The 20,179-nt window shown below is 38.4% G+C and overlaps 2 protein-coding genes across 4 annotated transcripts in view; one reads left to right on the forward strand and one right to left on the reverse strand.

Annotated features, from left to right (window-relative positions):
* The window catches only part of ASTE1 (asteroid homolog 1 (Drosophila)), a 40,982-nt gene extending 35,724 nt beyond the window's left edge, over positions 1-5,258 (reverse strand). The window contains exon 1 of the mRNA XM_011977970.1: positions 5,133-5,258. The gene's annotated coding sequence lies outside the window, so the exon portion shown is untranslated. The remainder of the gene's footprint in view (positions 1-5,132) is intronic.
* NEK11 (NIMA-related kinase 11) overlaps positions 1-20,179 on the forward strand; it is a 311,830-nt gene that overhangs the window by 22,131 nt on the left and 269,520 nt on the right. The gene's annotated exons all lie outside the window — the stretch shown is intronic.

A 20,179-nucleotide genomic window follows, 5' to 3' on the forward strand; every position in this document is an offset into this window, starting at 1 on the left:
ACGATTGATGGTTGCTAGTCCTGTGAACCAGCAGTAGTTAGGTGGTATATGTCCTACTGGTATGCAGTTTAAGAATGAAAGTTTTATCCTAACACAGCCCACTTTTATCGTCACTCTACACATCATTTATTTTGGGACTCTTCTTGCTTTTAGATGACAATTTAAAACATTATATGTCATTTCTTTAATTGGTACATGTACTTATGTCACACAAATGGCTTAATTTGTGTGTCCATCAGTGGCATGTTAAGCCCACTTTAGCCCATATATGTTACTCAATGTTGTAAAAGGTATATTTTCTACTAAACTATCTATTTCAAGAGTTTGTCAGATAAACTGATGCAGAACCAAGATGTCAGTTTTGTGTTTTTATTTCCTATATTGCCTTATTTATAACAATAATACATGATCCTCCAAATTTGCCAGATACTGTTCAAACTGCATTTTCTAAAAGTAGAGATCTTCTGAGGATTTTTTTTTGTTTTTTAAACTATATATCTATGAATACTTTTAACTACATGTTATAACTGACAAAAACAATTTAAAAAAACAATTGTTGCTTGTGACAACACTTAACATCAAGGAAATTTTGTTTAGATTGGGAAAATAAAACAGGTGTTTCAGTCCAAGAAATAAAAAAATTCAAAAGGCATTCATATGGCCCCTATTGAAACGCCCACACTGAGAGGCACTAACGACTCATGCCTCTGCAGCATGAGGTTAATGTGGGGGTGTCCCCTCAGCAGCTGCCTCAAGCTCCTGCTTTGCCATTAACCAGACTCACTCCAGGATTCCTTGGAAACTGTGTGCCTACCTGAATAATTTATTACCCAGTGATCAATTATTCATAATTCTTTATTACAACTGAAATAAAACCTAAAGGTGGAATCATTTTGCCACTTATGAATATCCAACAGATCATCAGGAGATTGCAGTAGTTTTAAGTCCTTGCGGTCCCCACTGCCTGTTTGTTTCTCTGAAGGGATTCCACAGAGAACAGCCTTCTGAGACGGGACCGGAATCAAAGAAAGCAGTAACAAATGACTCCCTGCTGGTCGTGCTGCACGGTTCATCTGTTCATGCTGTTTGTCTTTTTAATTCTGGCCTCATTTATACCTAGAAATAAAATTTCAATTTGAAAGAATGTAGGAGACTTTTATGACACTGTTGGTTTATTAAATCATTCTTAGGAGGTAGACAAGGACATAAAAGTTACACCTAGAATAACTTTTCTGGAATAAAATGCAGGAACCCCTAGTACATTTTATTGACACTAATCATATTGCATTTGCTTGTTTCATCAGTTATATTTGAGTTATATTTTATCTATTTATTAGACCATATAAAAATGCCATATATTTTCCACATATATAGAAAGCATTTTATTAAAAGTTCTATGAAAGTATAATAAGGTCAGGCATGGTGGCTCATGCCTATAATCCCAACAATTTGGAAGACTGAGGCAGGAGGATCACTTGAACCCAGAAATTCCAGACCAGACTGGGCAACACTGGGAGACTCTGTCTTTACAAATAATGATAAAAAATTAGTGGGCATGGTGGCACATGCCTGTGGTCTGTCCCAGCTACTCGGGAGGCTGAGGTGGGAGGATTGCCATAGCCTGAGGTGGTTAAGGCTGCAGTGAACTAGAATTACACCACTGCATGCCATCCTAGGTGACAGAGTGAGACCCGCCTCCAAAAAAAAATTAGTATAACCAAATGAAGCCTACTTCTTTAAAATTTGGGAAATGTAGTAGAAAATTGTTTGGCTTAAGCCAGACTGCTTAATTTTAAAAATAATCACCAAGCTTTAAAAAATATTTTGAAAATACTTGGAGAGTTTTAATTCCAGTTACATTACATTATAAAGCAGAAAGTTTGCCTTTGAGGTTTCTTGCCTCCCAACCAGTGCGCATAACTCTGTGACACTCCCCATTTTGGGTTGTCATTTCAGTGTTGTGGCATTTTCTCTGTAGTTACTTCCAAAATAAGTTGGTACTAATTTTGAGCATGAGTCCTGGGACCCTTCCTGGGGTTAATATTGCCAGGTCTAAAATACCCAAGCCTGTAGATAAAAATCCCAAACTGTTGAACAAGTATTTTTTAGTAGAGATTCCAGATTTTTTTTTATTGATGTTGGTTTACCAGATGGAATGAAGGCTAAATGTTTAAGCAACTTTTAAGTGGCCTAAACCCATATGTTTCACACAAGACCCTATATATCTCAGATAACCTACCAATCAGAGTTTAAATATGGATTAAGTTGTACTGTTATATACTGAAAATATATGGGTAATTTTTAAAACCTTTAAAAATATATTAAGACAATTTTTTTTGATACAGAGTCTCAGTGTTGTCCAGTCTGGTCTTAAACTCCTGGTCTCAGACTCCTGGTCTCAAGTGATCCTCCCTCCTCAGCCTCCAGAGTAGCTATGCCCTGCTTCTTAAACTCTTAAGACAAATCTGAATATGTTCTGAAGTAGCGTAAAACATTTGCATGATTTTTGACTTTATAATTAATTTTTAATAGGTTATGCATTCACATGGCTCAAAAAACATCAAAAGATCTAGTTTTGAGTTTCTCCTCATCCTTATCTCCCTTTTTCTGAGTTCTCATCCTCTTCCCTGAAAGGTAACCACTGTTAAGAGTTTCTTCTGGTTCCTTTTAGAATTGCTTTATGCATACATTAGCAACTTAAGAATACAGATTCTTATTTTTCCCCTTTCTGATAAAAGCTAGCATATTGTACACTTCTGTTTTTTTTTTTGGGCGGGGGGGGGTGATTTTTTTTTGTTTTGCTTTTTTCATATGACACAATATCTTGGAGGTATTTCCATGTTAGTGTGTAGAACATTTCCCCATTCTTTTTTTTTTTTTTTTGAACTCAATAGTATGTTCCATGGTATGGTTGTAATATAATTTATTTAACTATTTTCCTGTTCATGTGCATTTGGGTTATATTAAATCTTTTCTTATGAAAAATACCACTGCAGTGGATAACCCTGAACATTTGTCATTTCACAAACATGCCATCATTTCTTGCATGAATTTTTAAGATAAAATACAAGATTTCAGAAACGTGCTGTTTTTGGCAGTCTCATTCCAGGGGTTTGAATTTATCCTTCTTTACTGTCAGGGGTGTTTTGCTGGCAACATTTGAGAAGTACTGCTGTAAACTTGTTATTAAGGCCTAGTGGTGGGATGGTTTTTCACTTTCAGAAATAACTGCTATGAAGTGATAGTGACAACAGTGGTACCTTGCCATCCTATGTTTCTTGAAGGTAGCATAAGAAAAGTGTAAACCTGGTGGCAAGTTATGAGCAGAAATTATGTTGTAAAATTGTCTAGTTTTCTTGTTGACATTTGATAGAATGAAACACTTGCAGCTATGAGTTTTTGGAATAGGCTCCTACCCTCTGACCTTAAGCCCTACAGCACCAAACTCTGATGTCTTGAAAAATATTAATAGGTGGTATATCTAAAAAGATTTCCATGATTGTACAAGCTTGGACCACAACATTGAACCAGTTTCTTTACTGAAGAACTCCTCAGATCCTTAAATTTGCTGGGGTAAAATTGTGACTTTTTAAGCCTGGATGTAGCAAGCAGTATTTCCAAAACATGTTTCACTACCTAACTCCTCTCCCCTCCCTTACCCCACCCCCCGGGACACTATTATTAGCATTAGTGTACCAAGGAGCCCAAATTGGGAAATACTACCCATGTTGGATACCATGGGCCCCGTATTGAAATTAGTGGTCACAAGTATATATGAGATTTAAATTTACAAAAGATTCACTGAGGGAAATAAGAATAAAAGTCACTATTTAAAAATTGACCATTATGAACAGTAGATGGTGGTAATGTAACATGTAGACCAACTATTAAGCCACGTCAACATTTCCAATGGCAGCATCAATTCAAGGTCCAAAATGTCTTCATTTAATTACAGTCTACCAGTACTTTAATTTCACTGGCTAAATTAATAGAAGGCTAAACATAGGTATTTAACAAACTTTTAATTTCTCCCTAGGAAAAGCACAAATTGGCTGAGAAGTAAATCTGAAGAAATCTTTTTATCTTCACAGACCATTGTAACTGGCATGAGCTAGATCTGGTTTTATTTGCCGTCCATGTATTAGTTTGATGTTTCCTAGCTTGTGTGTACACAAAGGTATATGTGTATTCTTTCTTTTTGAAAAGAAAAAGCCGTCAATTTAACCAAACTTAACTCTCCAGTGTCCATGAGAATGGCAGAGAGCAGTTTCAGTCATTCATCAAGCATCTGAAGCAGCCACAGCCTTTGTACTTCAGGAACTGACATTTGGGCTGAAAATAGGATGTGAATGCCAATAACTCTATTAGAAGGGCCAATGGGATGAGAGAGATCAGGGTCTCTTAGAAGTTGAGAGGATCTGAGCCACTTCCATTCTTTTGAGGCCTATTTAACTATAAGACTGTGTAACACAGGACAACAAAAATGGGATATGCTTTAAATATTTACATTTGATAAAAAATTAACATACCAAAATGCAATACAATGTAAGATTACACAACTGACAAGATTATTACAAATTTTAATTCCTAGTGTATTAGACTTGGGGTGGCCCAGAAATGGGACACACATTTAAAGTTGTGGTGAACATCTTTCCAAGCTATCAGTGTATCTTAGGGACAGAGGCTGTAACCCAGTTTAGAGCTCTTATTAAGAGTCAACATTTGTCCGGGCAGGGTGGCGCATGCCTGTAATCCCAGCACTTTGGGAGGCCAAGGCTGGTGGATCGGTTGAATCCAGGGGTTGGAGACCAGCCTGGGCAACATGGCGAAACCCCATGTATACAAAATATACAAAAATTAGCCGGGTGTGGTCCCAGCTACTCTGGGGGCTGAGGTGGGAGGATTAAGCTTGCGAGGCAGAGGTTGCAGTTAGCTGAGCTTGTGCCATTCTGGCCTGGGTGACAGAGCCAGACCTTGTCTCAAAAAAAAGAAAAAAAAAAGAAAGTCAACATTTGAAGCCCCTCATGAATCTGCAGGCCTGAGCAAAAGAGACATAAGTCCTGATGCAGATGATAAATCTAGAGGAACTGCAGGGAGTGGAGGTTCTTCCAGTGAAGGATATCTCGACTTACCTGATGGTGGAGGGGAACCATGGCTCATGCCTGATCCCAGCATTTTGGGAGGCTGAGGTAGGTGGATCGCTTGAGCCCAGGAAGTGGAGACCAGCCTGGCCATTATAGTGAAACCCTGTCTCTACAAAAATAAAAAAAATTAGCCAGGCATAGTGGTGCATGCCTGTAGTCTCAGCTACTTGGGAGGCTGAGGTGGGTGGATCGTTTGAGCCTGGGATGCGGAGGTTGCAGTGAGCCTAGATCGCGCCATTGCATTCCAGCCTGGGTGAAAGCCTGTCTCTAAATAAAAAACGCACCCGATAGATGTGGAATTGCTGAAGATGGCCAAGGGAGGGGTTTATCATTTAGGTTGATGGTTGTACCTTAGTTGGTGAAACCAAGGTTTGAAATTACCCTTCCAAGGTACAGTTGGACAGTTTTTTCACCCTGCTTTTTCCTTTTTTCTGATCCAAGGGCAAGCTTGCTTCACCTTTCTTTCCAGAGGTAGCAGGAGGACTAGCCTGAAGCAAGCAAGGCTGATGTCTTAATAAACTGTCTGGACCATGGCACTGCTGGGGCAAGAGAGCCTTGATGTCTTGCTGTGTTCCTCAGGCAGGAAGGGGGTCACTTTGATTTGAAGACCTATCTCTTCAGGTCCTGTAGTAAAAAATAGAGATGCAGTTTCTATCAGCCAAGTGCTTAAGCAATAGAATCATTTAGTCTGTAGAAATTAGAAAGTAGTGTTTACTATAAGTAATCTACAGCGTGAATGTCTTCATTCAGTCTTTGGTCAATGGATAGAATGCTGACAATGTTAGGCACTGTTTCAGGCAGTGAACAAAACAAAGTCTCAGTTCTCAGGGAGGGGACAGTCTAGTGAGGCTTTAGAAGGAAATAGACAATAAATACAAATATATAATATACTAAAATGTGATTAAAGACTATAGATAAAAATAAATCAGGGGCCAGGCATGGTGGCTCACTCCTGTATTCTTAGCACTTTGGGAGGCTGATATGGGAGGATTGTTTGAGGCCAGGAGTTTGAGACCAGCCTGGGCAACATAGTAGGACCCCATCTCTACCAAAAACAAAATCAGGATGTGCTGGCATATGCCTGTAGTCCTAGCTACTGGGGAGGCTGAGGTGAAAGGATCACTTGAGCCCAGGAGTTTGAGGTTACAGCAAACTATGATTGTACCACTGCACTCCAACCTGAGCAGCAGAGTGAGATCCTGTCTTTAAAAATAATAATCATCATGAAATAAAAATAAAACAAGGAAAGAGGATAAGGAGTGTTGAATGTGTGTCTGGTAAATGCTAGTTGGTAGTTCATATTATGTTTGTTTAAGCAGTAAATACTTAGTCTGACAGAAACACCCAAAACCAAAGATCATTGGAAGAGATTTTGGAGCAAAATTTACCACTAAAGTTCTTGTTTTTCCAGTAGCAGAAGGATACAGTTTTCTTACGTATGTTTATGTTTCTATGTTTGGGCAATAGTGCAAAGAGACCAAGTATACTGTGTGTATACAGTATAGTATACCACTATACTGTGTGGAACCATTTTACAGGGGAGTAAGGCATGAATGAGGGTGGGGAGAAATGGCACTTGGGTTTTCTTCCGAAGGGCTCCATTTTACTGCCTTGAGATCAGTGAAGACTTTTCACTTTTAGGTCTCTGGGCTGGTTCGGTCTGTCTGTGCCTCATTGTGTGTTTCTGCTCTGCTGAAGAGATTTCACACTGGGATGAATGGGTGCTATGGGATTGGAATAGAGAGATCTAGATGGTTGCCCCCATCCCTCCCCTTGTAGACATGGTCTCCTTGCCTATGCTAGGAGTTAGGTGTTTTCAGAGAGGCTGTGTTTTCCAGATTTCAGCTTCATGCAGTGCCTGAAGATATTTTGTTCCTTTAGCAGGGGTCAGCACACTCACTGTGTTTTTCCTTTATCACGGTTAGATATGAAGGTCCTCAGGGAAATCATCCATTTGGGGCCTAAAAGCATCCAGACACTCTCATTAATGGTTTCTCCTGGGGAGCTGATGGTTCTGATGTTCAGTGACTACTGTTTATTAGGTGTGTTACCCCAAGATCAGAGTGCCTTCTTCCAGAATATATGCTACATGTTGTAGTGAGAGAAACACACAATGTTTGAAACTCCTTGTGAGTCATATTCCTATTGGTCAGAAATCATTGCCAGCTTGTTCTTTATGGTTCTAGTGGAGAACAGAGAGAAACTTGCTCTGTGCATCCTGATGTACAGTTATGTCATCAAGGGCCTGCCATTTCTGCCTTGAGGGAAGATAACAAAGGGAGTCAAAGCAGATGCCCTCTATGTCGATAGGGATACAGCCACAGGGACAAACCCTCCTGTCCTGGGCTTCCAATTTTAGAGAGAGCAATACCAGCCCCAGATTAGAGCTGCTTGGACATTGAGGAATCTCCCCTTTAGGCTGAGGACTAAAAGAAAGCTCTGGGTGTAATATCTAGATATTGCATGTCATTGTATTTTATGTAGATACAACCCATTGACTTATCTTCATCTCTTTATGCCTCAAGACATCACAGTTCCCTTAAGAGATTCATACTACAGTATAGACAAGAGAGGGATATCAGCCCTAATTTTAGCTGCTGAGATGATCATACCTATTAGCTCTCCCATCCTCACAAACAAGTCTGTCTGGGTAACAGGAATTATCCCTGGTTACAACTGAGGTAACTGAGGAGAGGTGACTGGCCCAAATGGAAGTAAAATTTCGTAAAACTAATAATGCTTTTATTCCAAAGAATTTCCATTTTCTATGTTAACAATAGTGTAACTTTTTCTTTTGAAAAAACTAAGTACTTCAAAAGCATCTTTTCATTTGGTTTTATAGTAGTACCATCAGGAGGCTTCAAAAGAAAGATTAAAAAAAATTTTAATACAAGGTATAACTGATCTCTGGTTCAGGAGAACCCTTAATGAACAATGAAAATACATTTGAAATTATGTTGTGGAGAAGTACTAGTCTTCTTGGTTCCCCTGAAAATATGTTTTAGCTAATCAAAACTACTATGAATTTTATTTTGAGGTACTTTTATCTGGAGCTGGAGAATCAAATACAGAAAGAAATTGTATATGGTAATAGTAGCATGGTGTATGCATATGCCCAAACCCATCAAATTGTATACATTAAATGTGCAGGGTTTTTGGTATATAAATTACATCTCAATAAAGTTGTTATAAAGAGGAAATATGTACATTAATTTTTGTGTTTTACATACATTTTTGATGTTACTATAAAACTGTTATGACTTAATATTCATATTTTTCTGAACTTTAGAAATGTAACCCATAACAAATAAAACCTGATTTTGAACATGTAATGAAAGTCCCATCAGAGGCACACCATTCACTGATGCCCTTTCAATGTGCAGATATGTGCATTTAATTATTCCATATAGCCCTTTCAAGAAGCCAAATTAAGATCCATCCACATAGGGTGAAGTATGTGAATTTAATGGACTTTATCAAAGTATGCACACAATTGACTCCCATTTGCGTTGACAGATGATGTTTTAGTTCTTTTAAGTGTTTCTGTAGCTGCCTTGACTTTCCCATCTGTAACTAACATCTTGCATCCCTTTCAGAGAACTTACTATATTGACAGACACATAGAGGGTTGACAGAACTGAGCCCTACCCCACTTAATGGAATATGTAAAAGGAAAGTTGATCCAGTGACCAAGAATGATGTTGGTTAGTTTAGCAAGAGTCGATTGTAAATAGGTTTTATGCTTGACTAACACAGACAGGACCAGCTACATAATTTGTGGGGCCTAGTACAAAGTGAAAAATGCATAGTCCCTTGTTAAAAAATTATTAAGAATTTTAAGCCAGTGATAACAGAGCATTAATCCAAATGTGAGACTCTTTTAAGCACTGGGTCCTATGTGACTGCACAGGTACCATGCCAATTCTATGGCCTTGAACACAGAATATTATGGATATCATGGGGAGGGAGGGCAGTTAAAGCAGCCCCTGTTAAAAGACAGATGTATGGCGTAGTTCAGTAGCAATCAGAATAATTGAACTATTTTGGCTCTACGGGTCTAAAAGCAATGAGCAAGGGTGAAGTTATCTCATTTGAGCAGATCTGTATAACCTCACGTGGAGTTTTAAACATAAAGGTATTGGAGGCCAATTTTAGTGAGAGAAAATATGTTTGGTCTTGCCCTTAACTAGCTCTGGTTGCTTTTTTCATCAAGGCAATTTAGCCTTCTAATAATACATTCCAAGTTTATCTGGCAAAACATTCTCTGGGGTGAAGGATGATGGTTTAAGTGTAGGTGTGTTTCACATTCACTCTACTTACTTTCCCAAGTTTTCCTATTACCTGAGAGCAAGTGATCCTAAGCTTACATCTGTAGCTTTGATCTTTCATCGATGTTTTTAGTCTCATATTTTCAGAGATCTAAAAGGAATTTCCACTTCAGTATCTAGGCAGTGTCCAAAATTTAGTAAATCAAATGGAAAGTATCCTTTTCTTGGGTGGATATCATTCCTCATTCTGAAGACTGGTAAACAGTATCACATGTGACTGTCTTCTCTTTGCCCAGATTGTTTTCCACAGTGGCTGTACCATTTTGCATTCCCACCAGCAGTGTATGAGGGTTTTAATTTCTCTGCATCCTCACTGATACTTATAATTTGTCCTTTTCATTCTAGCTTTCCTAGTATGTAGTATGTGTAAAGTGGTCTCGTGGTTTTGATGTGCATATCCCTGATAGCTAAAGAGGCTGAGTAATTTTTAATGTGCTTATTGGCCATGTGTATATCTTCCTTGGAGAACTGTCTATTTCTGTTTGTTTTTATATCCCCAGTCCCCCATCCAGAACTGGGCATACTGTAGGGACTCAAAATGAAAGTCATAAATCACTTGTAGCAGAATGACCTACAGCTCCTAGAACCCAGCTGAAACCTACTATAGATCAAACTTTCCATGCTTTGGCCTAGGGATCTACATTTAAACAAGATCCTGGGGGTCCTGTTTCACTCTGAAGTTTGAGTACCATTGCCTTAACTAAAGATTTTTTAAATATCGGAAGAGCTGCAGTGTATTCAGAGGTAAACATGATCTATGCTGTTCTAGGCTGCAGAAGTGGGACTAGCAGACAAGAATCACAGTCAGGAGGACATTGCCTCGTTAAGTGATGTCAAGTTGAGTTTAACTGGCCCATCTGCCACAGAAGGAAGTCTTGCATGGGTAGAATGTAGGGCAGGTAGGGCAGGAGGTAGTCTTTCTGGAGATGTTATGCTATTTCTACACCTGGTAGACCCCATCTAATTTTTATTCTGCCTTATGATCAAATAATGTATCTTGGTATTGGCTATATCTAAAATGACCAAGTCTCTTCTCAAGGACAATGTATACATTTTTCCTACCTCTGTTTGATTTCCCTACTCTTGCTTTTCTCTGAGAAAGAGAAAACAAGATTTCACCAGTTCTACACAAAGTAACTTACTTTAAAGAATGTTAATACATATGTACTCTCCTTTCTGTTATCTTATCAGGTCTGTCGGTTCCAAGCAACAAAATAAGACTTAGCATATTGACCGGAGCCCAAAAGGAATTTATTATAAATTTAATGGGTGGGTCACAGATTCACCAGGGATTTCTGGAGGGCCAGACTGAGGACAACCTCCCTGCCATCACTGGCGCCAGGCCCCATGGTACTGCTGCCCAGGAACTCCATCTTGCTGCCTCTGCTACCACCACAGTGGCCTTCTTGAGGCCCCTGATTCTTGATGTCATCAGCACCCAATTCTTAGTCCAGGGGATCAGACTGTAGCATACACCATGTTCAATCAAAAGATAACTGAGTTGATAATGAATGAATTCAATGGCCCCTGGTAACACTAGGCACCAAAGAGCAAGTAAAAAAAAAGTAAAAAAAAAAACCAAAAAAACCAACAAACAAAAAACCAAAACCCTCTTCTAGGAGCTTACATTTTAGGGGAAGAGCTGAGGCACACAAAACTTGTTAGGCAACAACATTCCCCATACCAAGGAACACAATTTAAAGTGACAACATGTGTGTAGCAGTGTAACTACGGTGTTGTGGAGTAATTTTCATATTGCTGTGTAACTTGGGAATAGACGTACATGGCAGCTCCTATTATCTCTGGAACTTTGATCACCATAAAAGGTACTCAACCTTGTGATCTGAACCAGAGAACCTTCCAGGTTAAAGGCTAAAAATGCCTTTGCAGCCTTTCTCTGCTCTGCTGCCCTCTCATTACTGTAGCCTAACTTTTAAAGAAACCAACTTCATTGAAGAATAATTTATAGACAATAAAAGGTACCCATTTGAAGTGCACATTTCTAATAGTTTTGACAAATTTACACACTGTGGTAACCACCACCAGAAATAAAACATAGAACATTTCTACACCCTCAAAAAGTTCCTTTGTGCTCCTTCTAATCCTCCTCTAAACCCAGGCAAATACTGATATGCTTCTGTCACTATAGATAAGTCTTTTCTAGCATTTGAAATACATAGAACCATATGGTATGCACTGTTTTCATCTGGCTTCTTGCACTCAGCATCGTGTTTTAGAGATTTAGCACCACAGCCTGATTAAACAAGTCGTGGTGCTAGTAGAGATGTGACTCCACAGCTCTGACTGTCAAGGAGGAAAGGGACCACCACATATCTCCTATATTCTGGCCAGTTCCAGGCTCCAACCTGTCCCCACTAATGCTGTAGTAGGAGACTCAGGCATTCACTGTAACCAAGTACTTAAAGATAGGCAAGAGAAATGGAAGTAAAGGGATCTCAGGGCAGGGTGGGCCCAGCTGATGAAGATAATCTCTCAACAGAATCAGAGAATCTTAGGTATGAATGAAGTTTTAAAAAATCATTATTGTTTTTTAAGAGACAGACTTTTGCTCTGTTGCCCAGGCTAGAGTGCAGTGGCGCAATGACTGCTCACTGCACTCTCAAACTCCTAGGGTTAAGCAGTCCTCCTGCCTCAGCCTCCCAAGTGGCTGGAATTACAGCCACATGTCACCATCCTCAGCTGATTTTTTTACTTTTTATAGAGAGGGGGTCTCACTATGTTGCCCAGGCTGGTCTCAAGCTCCTGGACTTAAGCAATTCTTCTGCGTTGGCTTCACAAAGTGCTAGGATTACAGTTGTTAGCCACCACATCTAGCCCGAATGGAGTTTTTATGTCATCTAACGCAAGCCCCCTATTCTGTGGTTAATTAAGATAATTCAGCAAATTATTGTTCATTCCAGGACCATCTTCTCTATGCCCTGAATTCTGAGTTGTGAATACAAGACAACTCTTGGAGGGCATCTGTCCTATTTGTCCTTTTCTCAGATGTGATAGAAAGGAGGGGGACAGAGTAGGGAATAGAAGCAAGAAAAAGGATACAGAGATAGGATCATGAATAGAGGAGGTAGCTGGGTCAGGTTTGGGAGTAATGATTAATAGTCCAGATAGGGTACAGTTGATAGAATACCTTAAACTTGAGGCTTAATAAGTTTTGTCTGATGGGGAATATAAGAGCTGTAAGATCTTTAGCAAGAGAGTGACATAAAAGTAGTATTTGAAAAAATGATTATCCTTGAGCTTGAGGAAATCATAGAGTAACTCACCAGCCAGAAAATTTACTACAGATGCAAAATTACTGATATGATCTAGCAATTCCATTCCTAGGTACATACCCAAAAGACATAAAAACACATTCACACAAAACCTTGTACACAAAGGTTTACAGCAGCATTATTCATGATAACCAAAAGGTGGAAGCAACCCAAATGTCCATCAACTGATAAATGGATAAACAATAAGTGGTATATCTGTACCATAGAATATTATTTAACCATGAGAAGCCATGAAATACTGATACATGCTACAGTGTGGATAAACCTTGAAAACGATATGCTAAGTGAAAGAAGTAACAGAAGACTACATATTCTATGATTCAACTTGTATGAAATATCAAGCAGGCAAACCCACAGGAAGAAAAGTGGTTGCCAGGGGCTATGGAGAGTGGAGATGGGTAGTGACTGCTGATAGATATGGGATTTCTTTGGGGACTGTGTTAGTTTTCCAGGGCTGCCATAATGAAATGCCACAGACTAGGTGGTTTGAATAACAGAAATTTATTTTCTCACAGTTCTGGAGGCCGAAAGTCCAAGATTAAGGTGCCAGCAGGGTGGTTTTTTTCTGAGGCTGCTCTCCTTGGCTTGTAGATGGCCACCTCCTTGCTCTGTTTTCACACGACCTTTCTGTGTTTGTGCAAGTGTGTCTGTGGTCTCTCCCTCTCCTTATAAGGACAACACTCATATAGGATTAGGGCCCACTCTGCTGGCCTAGTTTTAACTTAATCGACTCTATCAAGACCTTATCTCCAAATACAGTTACATTCTGAGGCACTGGGGGTTGAGACCAACATATGAATTTTAGAGAAACACAATTCAATCCATAATAAGGATAATAAAAGTGTTCTAAAATTAGACAGTGTTGATGGTTACAGACCTCTGGGTGTATACTAAAAACTACTGAATTGTACACTCGAAAAGAGTGAATTTAATGGTACGTGAATTATGTCTCAATAAAACTATTAGGAACAAAAAATAAAAACTAAATTGAACATGTGATCTTTATGGACATGAAGGCTCTTGCCTTCAAAGAGCTTATGGACCATTCAGGCAAACAAGAATGTAAATAGGCATTTTCAACCCCTTGCAGGCATGCTAGATGGACATGCACTTATTCTATTTTTATAGAGTAGAGAAGACATTCTGAAAGAGTGAACACTGGAGCCAAACTTACAGAATGAATATAAATCTGGCAGAGAAAGGGTAGAGACAGAGTGTCCCAGACAGCAGAAATAGCATAAGTGAAGGCACAAACGCATGAAAACCCGGGCATGTACAAGGAAGGAACTTTACAACATAGTTATCATGCCCTTGTTAGTCTGATTTCTCTTGTTATTGTTGAAATTTAAACACTGGCTAAAGATTACATTAATAATGAGTAGAAAGAGCTTTGGTCTTAAAGTCAGACCTTCTGTATTTATATCTCAGTCTTTCTACTTACTTCGGACAATTACCTAAACTAGTAGTCTCAGTTTTCTTATCTGTAAAATGGGGAAAATAAGGATGACTCTATATGGTTTTAAGTCTTAAATGAATGACAGGGAAAACATTCCTAGCACATTTTCACAAGTTATTCCTTGAAATACATTAGCTCTGTCGATCTCCTTGTTTCTCTGACTGTTCCTTGGATAAGTTGGGTTTAAGACCTCTCAACATCTTAAAATCATTCCTTGAACTAACTTTGGTGACAATATTCCCCTTGAAATGAGGCCTGAACACCAGGGGTATGATGGAATCAAGTGTAATGATACTGAAATCTTTCATACATTTCAAAATCAGCCTGGAATATCAGCTCTTTTAGCAATCACATACTGTTTCATATTGAATTGGGGTAATGGGGGAAGAAGTATTCCCCTTCCCACATACTCTCCCCAGAGTTTTTATAGATGAGCCATTCTGCTCTTAAGCCAGATGTCACTTATCTTAGATTTGAGGATTTGATTTTCCTGACTCTAACTATCAGCTTCAGGTTTTAGTTTGCAAAATTTAGTTTTGTTGATTTCCAGCTCATGTTTCAGCTTCTTCAATCATTTTGAAAAGTTCACTTTCCCTTATGTCTATTGATTATGCTGTCTGGCTTTGTGTCTTCTACAAACTTGGTAAATGTGTCTTTAGATTTTCGTCCAACTCATTAATAAAATGTAGGTGAGGATATTGTTAGGGATCTCAATGGCATTAGGAAGTACCACCTGAAAAATGACCTGAGACACAAGACTCCAGTATATTTAGTCTGCTTGTTCACCAGCCATGAATCCACATGAAGACTGCCTTTCTCCCACATGAAGAGGATATCACAGACTCTTCTCTCTGACATGTTAACATGTTTTATCAGATGGGCTGAAATCATAATATACCACAGCTAATTGCTTCTCTATGATCTACCAATCAAATAACCCTCCACAGAAAGAAATTAGGTTAATTTGGCATGTTCTCCATAAGCCCATGTGAGCTCCTGCTGGCCACTGCTTTATATTTTAAACTTTCACAAGCCACCTGTTTAATCATCAGTTCTTCAATATTGCCAGCTATTTGTGTCAGGATTATTGCTGTACAATTTTTGAAAAATGCTTTTCATAAAAATTGGAACATGTGCCTTGGGGATGGGGAGGGCAGGAGGTTGCCTCTCCCCTTTTTTCCAGGTTATTCAGACTATCAACCTTGTGCAGAGATGTATTTTTGAGTTGTGTTCTTGGTGTGAAGCTCATTGGACTTTGATATCATAAACTCAGAAGGCAGCATCCTATAGTGGTGTGATAGTGAGATGCCCAGGATTTGGAAGTGGGGGCCAGGTGCAGTGGCTCATGCCTGTAATCCCAGAACTTTGAGAGGCCAAGGCAGGCTGATCACTTGAGGTTAGAAGTTCAAGACCAGCCTGGCCAACATGGTGAAACTCCATATCTACTAAAAATAAATAAATAAATACAAAAATTAGCCAGGCATGTTGGCGCATGCCTGTAATCCCAGCTATTTGGGAGGCTGAGGCAGGAATCACTTGAACTCAGGAGGTGGAGGTTGCAGTAAGCCAAGATCACACCACCACACTCCAACCTGGGCAACAGAGCGAGACTTGTCTCAAAAAAAAAAAAAAAAAAAGGATTTACAAGTGGGATCCCAGTTCCATTATTATTGAGTGTAGTTTGTCACTTAACAGACTCTGTGTCTTAATCTCTCTGTGTCTTAGTTTCTTTATTTCAAGAGGATTTTAATAGTTTCCTGGCAGTGTACATGGTGCCAAATAACTGTCTCACGTATAGCACTTACTATTGCCATAATCATCACCAGTATCACTATTTTAGTGGGTAGAGGTTTTCTTATGATTATCTCATATCTTGGTCTTTGATTACCTCTTTAGAATATTGATTTCATCCTTTTAAGGTGCATGACGGTTTCTTACAGCTTTTAGTTATTTGTCTGTGCTCTCCCACTGGATTGCAAAGTCCCTGAAGGCACAGGCTGTGCCTGTGACAAGTAAAGTACGTTCCACAGATCAGGTGCCCCGTACATGTGTACTGAATTTAGAAACTGGAATTAAGGTAATAGTTGAGAAGCTTTTCTTGTTAGACATCAAAGTGCATTATTTCATATGTAAGTTGGAATTTTGTTTCTGAATGAATTTTATTTAATAGAACCACTGATGTTCTCCTTGGGAAACATCTTCACTGTTATGTGACTAAAATTAAAACTGGCTTATGACACTCAGGATCTAAAGATTGAAATACCCCTTGTAATAGGCAAGAATTGTATCTATTACATTACCATCAATAACAGCAATAATATTAATAGTGATAATAAAAATACCTTTCAAGAAGTTTGGAATTAAATTTGAAGCTCAATCATAGCAATAATTTCTGGCCAGCATATTTGTGTTCTTTTCCCTATTTGTGTTCTATGCTTGCTGGTCTTAATTTTTTGTTGTATTATATAAGTTATATCAAATTGTCTGTGAAATGAGGCTGAGTGTGAATACATTAAGGTAATAAATTACATAATAAGAAATGTTCAAAGGGTCATTGGGCAGCTGTACTTTATCATTACTGGGAACAGAACAAGAGGAAACCAGTGCAAACTATAGTTTAAAGAATTTGGGTTAAAATGTAAGGAAGGTTTCCTTCATTGTATTTTAAAACGGACAGTTTTGGGGTCACATCAGTGTTGGCTGTGAAATATCCTCAGGAGGGCATGTAATCCACTCTTGCAGCCTCTCTGAGTTCCAGTGTTCTCATCTGTAAGGTGATGGAGCTGGACTAGCAGCTGTTCCCAGTTCTTTGTTTTCAAATGAGATTTCAAGGTTGCTGGGAAGGAGGGAGGGGTGAGTAGATTGGGGGGTAGAGGGGGACACATTCCCTGTCTGTTGGTCTGCTCTTCACATCCACCCTCTGCCCCAAGCCTCTAGACGAACACTGGGGCTCTTCAACATTTTTAGCCCTGGCAGTCTTCTGGACCCCTGCCTGCTCTCAACCTTGCTACTCAAAGTACGGTCCCTGGACAAGCAGCCGCAGCCATCACCTGGGACCTGAGCAATGTAGGCTCTTAGGCCCCACTCTAGAGCTGCTGAACCAGAAGCAGAATTTGAACAGATCCTGTGGTGATTTGTATGCACAAAAAAATTCAAGAAGCACTGCTCTAAGACCCTGTGTCCCTTCTTTGAGACTTATTCAAGTATCACACTTTTTGATTCTAATAATGTTTTCCTTTGATCATATTAACATGAAAACATTTTGATTTATCCTCAAATTCCAGAATCTCTGGAAACTAAACTCATAGAAAACCATGCTCAAGCCTCTTTTTCTTTTAGTGTCCCTGACTCAACATTATGACCTGAGGAGGATGTCTCTGCTGCCGAGCTCCTGTAGACAACCTGAGCAGGCGGGAGAAACCACAAAACATCTCTGTGACTGTAGCAAGTGCTAAGCGTCCAAGGCACTTTATTTAGCCAGGCTCCCCTCCACCCTCCTGTCTCCAAAAAAGCAAGCCTGTGTAATCAAAGACAGGCGAGCCATGTCTCTCTCCCTGTCTCCCCCTCCTCTCACACAGTCCATGGTGACTTTATGTGTGTTACAAATCAATGACTAAATCCATAAGCTGTCATTCAGGGAAACTAGATCCTTCCTAGTAGTAGATTCTACTTTGAGCTCTCTTGGTAGGTTAAGCCCTGACTTTTTAGGTGCACAAAAATAGACTTTTATTTGGTATAAGCATAACTCAGCAAAAATAAAAGACCCAGCATCAGTTGTTTAAACCCTCTAAGGGAAGTATGCTTATACAGGGTTTCATTTTCTTCGCTTTCCATCTCAAACTTAAATTCAGTAACAACTTGCTTTGTCCTATAGTCAGAAAGTTGTAGCTCAAGCCCGCATATTACACTTGCCATGATGATGAAATCGAGATTGAAATTTAGAATCACAAACTTTTGCTATTTTGGCTGTCTTACTGTTAAGACAGCCAATCTACTACTGTTATAAATAAGGTTAAGGAAATTTATATCATTAAAACTCTAGATTTTTTTATTTTTTAATTTTATTTTATTAAACAACTTCTTGCCTAGATCATAATTTAATTTTACTTTAAACAGTGTTTATCTTTTCTCATTTTTACCTAGTCAAGGAAATGGAGCTAATCAGCTTTTGTTGCTTCTTAAAACTCAATTTGTTTCTGTATCTTGATTTTATGGTCATCTGATTATCTCACTGAAATCTGCAATTCTTGTATTTTTCTGTAATGTTCAAAATATAAACCTGGAATGAATTATTCATTTGAATATTGCATTTTGAATATTAGCCTAACACTGATTTTAAATTTGGAGCATATAATAATTGTAACAGAAGCTAACCAAATTATCTGTGGTAATTTTTTTATATCCTTATTAATATTGTTATGCTCCTTAATTTCCTTGCCTGCATAAGTAGGATCTTTGCTATAAGCTCAGAACTTTTCAAAGCGTAAGGGAGTGAATGAGTGATTTGCTGCCTAGAGTCTTATGTTATCAATATTTATTTTTGTTGTTAAGACATATTACTACTTTTCCATTGTTTAACAATTTTAAATCAAATGAATTTTGCTCAGTTGAACTTTTAAAAAGACTGGCCCTCAAACACAAAATTATACCTGCAGGGTTGTGGTACTTAGAACAACTTCAAAATGTAGACTTCACCACCTTGTTAGGAGAGTAAGTCCTGAGAGACGCTGCCTCCCTCTTCTGTATGATGTCTTTCCCCAAACCTCCAAATCTGTGGCGCTATAATTGGCAATATTCCTGGCTTCCATGTGATTTCTGTAACTCTCAAATGATAATGAAGAACAGACATAGAGTCATTAGTGCCTCATCGAAAGCAAAACCATTATTCCAATCACAACGACAAGATTTTTGTTTTTGATTTTTTCTTTTTACTTAAGTGCTAAGGAAGGGAAGAAAGCAAGTGTCAGGAGTTTTTGTTCTTTGAAAAATGAAAAATTTTAGACTGTCTTACTCATTAGACACTGAAGATCTCTATACTAACAGCAGAAAGGGAAAACCATTCAATCTGGAGACAAAAGTCCATTCTTCAGAATTGATGGTCTGTTTCCTCCTTCAAGAGGTAAATGGTGGCTCCATTGTAACTTGCTTCGTGACCTTGGATTAATTGTTTAATGTCCCAGGACTTCAATGGGTTGAGGTGCTTTGATTATCTGCTTTTAGAAGGTCTTGTCCAGCTTTAAAATTCTACAGATACATAAAATCCATTTCAAAACTGGAAAAGAAGCTGAATATGGGGAACACATTAAGAAAATTGGGTAGCTTTGTGCTTCTCTTGGGCCACGCCATTACAATGGGTGTCATCATTTCTCTGAGATACTGTGAAACATCAGAGCCAAACCCCTTTTTCCAGGTAGGAATATCTGCCATTTTTTTTGTCTATGCTAATGTTATTATCAGCTTCCATTGGTAATTCAGCTTCCAGATCAAAGCTATTCCAGCACGTATGTTAGCAAGCAAATTTTTATAAACTTGCATTTTTAGTACCTTTTTCTCTCCTATCACTAGAGAACTATAGAAAAAGGTATATTTATTACTGTTTATAAAGTGTACTTTCTTTTTATTTTCTTTTTTGGCAGGAGAGAGTGAAAACCAAATATTTTAAGAATTCTTTTTTTCTTGGTCTTTTTCAACTCAGTATTTATTTTAAAATCTTTATATTTTTTGATTGGTGAATTATCCATTCCCCTTGCTTTACTGTTTTCTTTCTTGCCTCTCGTTTTAGATTATCTTCTGTTTGCTATTATTCTATATCATCACCTAAAGGAAGAAGTATAACACTGGTGGAATTTTAATAATTTTGAATCCTGATTTTTTAAATAACTTAAAATTTTTTATATAAAATAATTTTGAATTATGTTTTCAAATTAAATGAATATCATGTTGTTTTAGTTTTGAAAT

This window comes from Mandrillus leucophaeus, unplaced genomic scaffold, assembly GCF_000951045.1.
Source record: "Mandrillus leucophaeus isolate KB7577 unplaced genomic scaffold, Mleu.le_1.0 Scaffold186, whole genome shotgun sequence".
Classification (NCBI taxonomy): domain Eukaryota; kingdom Metazoa; phylum Chordata; class Mammalia; order Primates; family Cercopithecidae; genus Mandrillus; species Mandrillus leucophaeus.